This window comes from Lipotes vexillifer, unplaced genomic scaffold (genome assembly GCF_000442215.2).
Source record: "Lipotes vexillifer unplaced genomic scaffold, Lipotes_vexillifer_v1.1 scaffold240, whole genome shotgun sequence".
NCBI lineage: Eukaryota > Metazoa > Chordata > Mammalia > Artiodactyla > Lipotidae > Lipotes > Lipotes vexillifer.
This window is the reverse complement of record NW_006797481.1, coordinates 10089566-10096552: the sequence shown is the minus strand read 5'-3', so window position 1 is coordinate 10096552 and position 6987 is coordinate 10089566.

Sequence of the window (6987 nt, the reverse complement as noted above, 5' to 3'; positions counted from 1 at the left end):
GTAGGGAAATAATAGCATTAGAGATGATTCCCAGGCAGGATGACTGGCAGAAAGGGGTAAGCCAGGGGAAGGAGCTCACTTTGGTTCCAGAAAGACTAATTGACCATTCAGGTGTTGCACATCAGACAATCAGAAAATCTGGCCAGAGATACTGGCTAAGTCCTCTCCTGAGAGGACAGAGATAGCAGAAGGTTGTGGTTGTTACCTCAGGGAATAGGGAAACTAGGGAGAAAGTGAGGAAAAGACTAGCCAAAGAGAACGCAGCCAGGAGGAAAAGATGCAGAGAACAGCCACGGGAGGCCAAAGGTTCAATGAAGAAATTATAGCCATGGTTGAAAACCTCAACCTTGGAGCCGGGAATCTGTGACTTTTTTTTTTTTTTTTTAACACCTTCATTGGAGTATAATTGCTTAACAATGTTGTGCTAGTTTCACCTGCGCAACAAAATGAATCAGCCATATGCATACATATATCACCATATCTCCTCCCTCTTGTGTCTCCCTCCCACCCTCCCTATCCCACCACTCTAGGTGGACACAAAGCACTGAGCTGATCTCCCTGTGCAATGTGGCTGCTTCCCACTAGCTATCTATTTTACATTTGGTAGTGTATATATGCCCATGCCACTCTCCCACTTCGTCCCAGCTTACCCTTCCCTCTCCCCGTGTCCTCAAGTCCATTCTCTACATCTGCGTCTTTATTCCTGTCCTGCCCCTAGGTTCTTCAGAACCATTTTTTTTTTTTTTTTTGGATTCCATATACGTGTGTGTTTGAACCCCAGGGACCCTACTAGGCATACTTAGCAACGGGACTTCAAAGAGTTTTTGAGTCTGTTTCCTCATCTATGAAATGGGAGTGATTTCAACCTCAAAGGACCAAGCACATTCGCAAATCTTCTGAGCATGGGGTTTGCGCACAGTAGGAGCTAAGGAGAGCAGGGGCCAGCAGGAGAAGGAAATGTAGAGGTTAAGGGTATCCCCTTGAGGAGTGTCGGTAAATTGAGGCAGGGCCCCTCAGGAAGCCCAAAGCCTTTGCTTCCGCCGAGTTTCTGACCGGCCTGTGAGGAGAATGGGTGAGCGGCTTCAGCCTAGTCCTAAGCACGGTTCTCCCACCGTTCCATCCCGCTGCACCTCCCAGCCTCCCTCCCCGCTCTTGCTCCCGCCCCAGCCAGGCCCCGGAGCCCGACGCGCATGCGCCCTCCCGCGCCCTTGCCCAGCTTTCCACGTTTCACTTCCCTCCCATTCCCTCCGCAACTCCCGCCCTACCGCCACGATTGGCCAGAAGAGCTCTTCGCCTCGGCCAATAAACGCCGACCTGTCGCCTCCGTGTTACTGGGTAGAACAAAACAAAAAACAGCGAAACTGGCCCAAGACACTTCGAGGCGGCTGCAGGGGCTGAGGTGCTGTGTCGGGGCCGGCGGACCAGGGACGTGGACGAGCGGCGGCGGCGGCGGCCCGAGGGGTCAGTAGCGGCGGCGCGGCTCCCGCGCTTCGGAGGACTGCGCCCTCTTCCGCAGCCCCTGCCTCTTCTCGGAGGCAGCCGCTCGTTGGGAGGGGGAGGGGGCGTGGAGGCCGCGGCCAGGTCAGGTCCGAGCCGGCGGGGAGGGGTCCGCTGCCTCCTTGGAGCTCGGCAGGCCCAGCCGCGCCCGCCCTAACGCCCCGGGCTGCGGAGGCCTGGGCCCAGAGCGTGGCAGCGCGGGCCCGCCGCCTCCCGGACCCCCTCCGGGCTTAGAGGGGCGCGCGGGGCGCTCGCGGCTCCTCGTCCCCCAGAAGGCCGAGTTTTCATTTTCCTTTGCGGGTGGGCGTCTGGAGGCGAGTTTCTGGCCTGACTGAAATCCTGTGAGGAAGGTTTGCGCCTTCACCGCCCCCTAGCCTCCTTGGGGCCCCCGGCCCGTCTTCCCAGACCCGGCCCTCCGGCCGCCCCGGTCCAGCGTCCCCCGGGGGTCGGCCTTGAATGGGTGCTGCGAGAGTCCTGGCCTGCGCGGCGGGGAAGCGGGCCGGGCCTCGGCCGGAGTGGCTTCTGGGAGGCGGACACGTGCCCGCCACCCGGGCCCTGCAAGTACTTCGCAGCCCCCCCACCCCCGTCGGGTAAAGGGTCGCTTGTTTAGTTTAAATGAAATTTCCAGGAGAAAACAAAGGCAGGAAGGGAGCCCCCTTCTGTGAAACGCTTGCTGTATAGGCTGCATTTGTCAGTTTGTTGCTGCAGTGTTCAAGGGTAGGGTGTTTGTTTTTCCAAGAGCTTCAAAACTGCAGACGTCAAAATCGCCTGTCTCCCTACGCCCTAGTGAGAACTGACCGCGTAGCTAGCAACTGTGTGACATCTACAGATGATTAAAATTATTAAAAATGCACCTTCCTCTGGGGGGAAAAAAGTCACCGCCTGTGTTTTTGTTGCATTTTCACTGTTAAATTTTAGAAATTTTAGATTTTAGAATTTTGGCATTCTTGCTAATGTAAGGCTTTTTAGGAACCACCATTTACTTTTTTTAAAAAAAAGGACCACTGCAGATGTGTTGTAAATTATTGGTATTTATGCCCTTAACTTTCCTTTGTTCCAGGTTTATTAAACTCCTTAATATCTCAGCAGGCGTCTTTGAGTTATATTTTGATTGGTTTTTCTGTCTAATAACGAGAAAGGAAACATAGTTGCTAGGAGTACAAAAATAAATGATATTTTGATATTTTTCTTTCCTGCTTATTTTTGCATCATTGTGGTCGAATGCTTTTAGCCTATTTTGTTTTAAATGGCTAGTTAGCTATGATTGTAGCCCTGCAATGAATACTAGTTAATATATGGCCTAAACTTGACTCCAAAAAAATGTCGAAGTGGTTTATGAGGTATATTTCAGGAAATAGATTTTTGGGGGGAGGTGGGGTGGGAAAGCCAGACTCTTTTAGTAAATGTCTTGGCAATTGAATACTTCTGATTGTATGTTTCTGTGAAACACATTGGAGGAATGAAAACAATGTGTAATTTCAGCCTTCTGTCTAACTTACAGTTTTCTTACTGAAAATTAATTTTACGGTTTAGTATGAAGGATGTGGAGTTTAGATTTTTTGCTTTACATTTAAGTTTGGGGCAAAAATTGTAAGGATTGTTAAGTAACTGGAAACCCTTATTACTTTGAAGAGAGTAAAAACAGGGGACACATCTTTATCTTTCTGTAAACTCTTTTAAAACACCTGTGTGCTATCAAGTGTGCCTGAGTTCTTGAATGTGTTATCATTGCCAAAAGACCCAGACAGGACTTTTTCTTGTTGTTGTGATAATTATTTAATAAAAACATACCTGGTAAGTTATTTGTAGTCAATTACCTGATAATTTTCTTTGTCCGTCGTTTGTGTAATAGTTTAGGTATTATTTTTAGTGTTTGAAAAGCGGTATTTAAAAATTTGTTACAACAGTAGGGGTCTGTGTTTCAGTAAGCTTCCCTCTGTTAACCCTAGAAAAGAGTCTTCCTGTGGGATATTAAAGTCTTGCGTTGAACTTGTGCAAACAGTAGTGGATTTAGAAGGTCTGGGTTCTAATCCTGGTTCTTCCAGTGAGCAGCTCGCTCTCTTTGGAGAGATCAGTGATCTACCTTCTCTGAATCTGTTTAGTTGTATGCAAAGTGGACTTCCTACCTCAAGATTGTTCTGAGAGGTACATGAAATAATGCATGTAAAATTCTTTTTGAATTATAAAGGGCTTTTAAAACACTAGTTATGATCATTTCCTTTATTAGCTAGGTTCTGCAGAAAGTATTCTCTTGAAGATTATATTTGTATTAAGAATGAAAATGATTTTTTAAATGTAACTCCAGTTTAAAAATCTCCCACACGTATCATGTGACATTTTCACTTTCCTATAACATGTAATTCATATACTGAAATGAAACAGATAAGGCATTTTCAGCCCTGGAGGATACTAAATGTTTATGTTTGCAAACTATTTTTGTATATCTTTTTTTTTTAATTTTAACATCTTTATTGGAGTATAATTGCTTTACAATGGTATGTTAGTTTCAGCTTCAAAACAAAATGAATCAGTTATACATATACATATGTTCCCATATCTCTTCCCGCTTGTGGCTCCCTCCCTCCCACCCTCCCTATCCCACCCCTCCAGGCAGTCACAAAGCACCCAGCTGATCTCCCTGTGCTATGCAGCTGCTTCCCACTAGCTATCTACCTTATGTTTGGTAGTGTATATATGTCCGTTATCTCTATGTACTTATTTCTGAGGTTCATTTTTTTCCCCCTAAATCTGAAGTTGGTAGGAGAAAGGAGAAGTTTTCTGGAGAAAAGGGCTATAAAACTTGTAAGATGTTAGAATGGTATATATTGAGGAATTTAAAAGTCAGTTTTCCCTTTGAGTTCCAGGAGGCATCATATCGTCTTTCTAAAATGACAACTAACAGTAGGTTATGTTATATAAAAACTAAATGCTTTTTTGTAATTAGTTTATTAGTCATTCTTATTAACTTGTGCACTTTATATCTTAAAAAAGTGTTCACACTGTTGGGGAAATGATTATAAATGGCTGGAAGGACTTACATCTAACCTATGTTACCTAAACAGATAAATTCTTAAACAGATAAATACTTAAGTACTCTAAACCACTATTTAAAAAATATTTCCAGGGGCTACCCTGGTTGGCGCAGTGGTTGAGTCTGCCTGCCAATGCAGGGGACGTGGGTTCGAGCCCTGGTCTGGGAAGATCCCACATGCCGCGGAGCGACTAGGCCCGTGAGCCACAACTACTGAGCCTGTGCGTCTGGAGCTTGTGCTCCGCAACAAGAGAGGCCGCGACGGTGAGAGGCCTGCACACCGCGATGAAGAGTGGGCCCCGCTCGCCGCAACTAGAGAAAGCCCACGCACAGAAACGAAGAGGCAACACAGCCAAAATAAATAAATAAATAAAACTAAAAAAAAAAAATAGTATAAGATGGTAAATTTATTAAAATAAATAAATAAATAAATAAAAATAAAAAATATTTCCAGAGAGATTCTGAAATCGCATTTGGTTAAATCTTCTGGTGATAGTTTTTATGAAAATATATTTTGATAGTGTTTTTTTTTTAACAAATAACAGTTGATTTTTATCACCAATTGTCTAAATAAAAGGTAACTGATTTCATCAACCAGAACCTTCCAGCATTAATAATTTTTAAGCCATTTTGAAACCAAGGTATAAAATATAGAGATGCTAATGTCATTGTACTTATTCCTTTCTTAAATAGGTAAGATTTAAAAAAAAAAAAGAATGGGTTTTTCAGATTATAAAAGTAATTCTCTCATTATAGAAAATGCTGATTTAAAAAATTTCTCCCAAAGGGAACCCTCTTGCACTGTTGGTGGGAATGTAAATTGATACAGCCATTTTGGAGAACAGTATGGAGGTTCCTTAAAAAACTAAAAATAGAGTTGCCATATGACCCAGCAATTCCACTACTGAGCATATACCCTGAGAAAACCATAATTCAAAAAGAGTCGTGTACCACAGTGTTCATTGCAGGTCTATTTACAATAACGGGGACATGGAAGTAACCTAAGTGTCCATCAACAGATGAATGGATAAAGAAGATGTGGCATATATATATGGTGGAATATTACTCAGCCATAAAAAGAAACAAAATTGAGTTATTTGTAGTGAGGTGGATGCACCTAGAATCTGTCATACAGAGTGAAGTAAGTCAGAAAGAGAAAAACAAATACCGTATGCTGACACATATATGGAATCTAAAAAAAAAAAAAAAGGTTCTGACGAACCTAGGGGCAGGACAGGAATAAAGACGCAGACGTAGAGAATGGACTTGAGGACACGGGGAGGGGGAAGGGTAAGTTGGGACAAAGAGAGTGGCATGGACATATATACACTACTAAATGTAAAACAGATAGCTAGTGGGAAGCAGCCGCATAGCACAGAGATATCAGCTTGGTGCTTTGTGACCGCCTGGAGGGGTGGGATAGGGAGGGTGGGAGGGAGATGCAAGAGGGAGCACATATGGGGATATATGTATATGTATAGTTGATTCACTTTGTTGTAAAGCAGAAACTAACACACCATTGTAAAGCAATTATCCTCCAATAAAGATGTTAAAAAATTTCTCCTGATCTCAGTCTTAGAACAGTAATTACAGATGCCTACGTGATGAAATGGCAGATTTATCTGCCTTCAGATATGTTTTAGTGTGAAAAATAAGTCAATCATGTCTTTTTTTTAACCAAAACCGTGTTGTTTGCATTTTAGAGTACTAGTTCTTAGAGTTCATTGGTAACGAACTAATCATTATAGAACTAATCTGTATAGCAGATTAATTATGAGGCCTGGTATTCCTAAAAAATTTGGAATGTGTATATATTCCTTTAACTTGAAATAAGCATGTATAGCAAACATATCTTTTTCTTTTTAACATCTTTATTGGAGTATAATTGCTTTACAATGGTGTGTTAGTTTCTGCTTTATAACAAAGTGAATCAGCTATACATATACATATATCCCCATATCTCCTTCCTCTTGAGTCTCCCTCCCACCCTCCCTATCCCACCCCTCTAGGTGGTCACAAAGCACTGAGCTGATCTCCCTGTGCTATGCGGCTGCTTCCCACTAGCTAGCTGTTTCACATTTGGTAGTGTATATATGTCCATGCCTCTCTCTCGCTTTGTCACAGCTTACCCTTCCCCCTCCCCATATCCTCAAGTCCGTTCTCCAGTAGGTCTGTGTCTTTATTCCTGTCTTACCCCTAGGTTCTTCATGACATATTTTTTTCTTAAATTCCATATATATGTGTTAGCATATGGTATTTGTCTTTCTCTTTCTGACTGACTTCACTCTGTATGACAGACTCTAGGTCTATCCACCTCATTACAAATAGCTCAATTTCGTTTCTTTTTATGGCTGAGTAATATTCCATTGTATATATGTGCCACATCTTTATCCATTCATCTGTCGATGGACACTTGCTTCTATGTCCTGGCTATTGTAAATAGAGCTGCAATGAACACT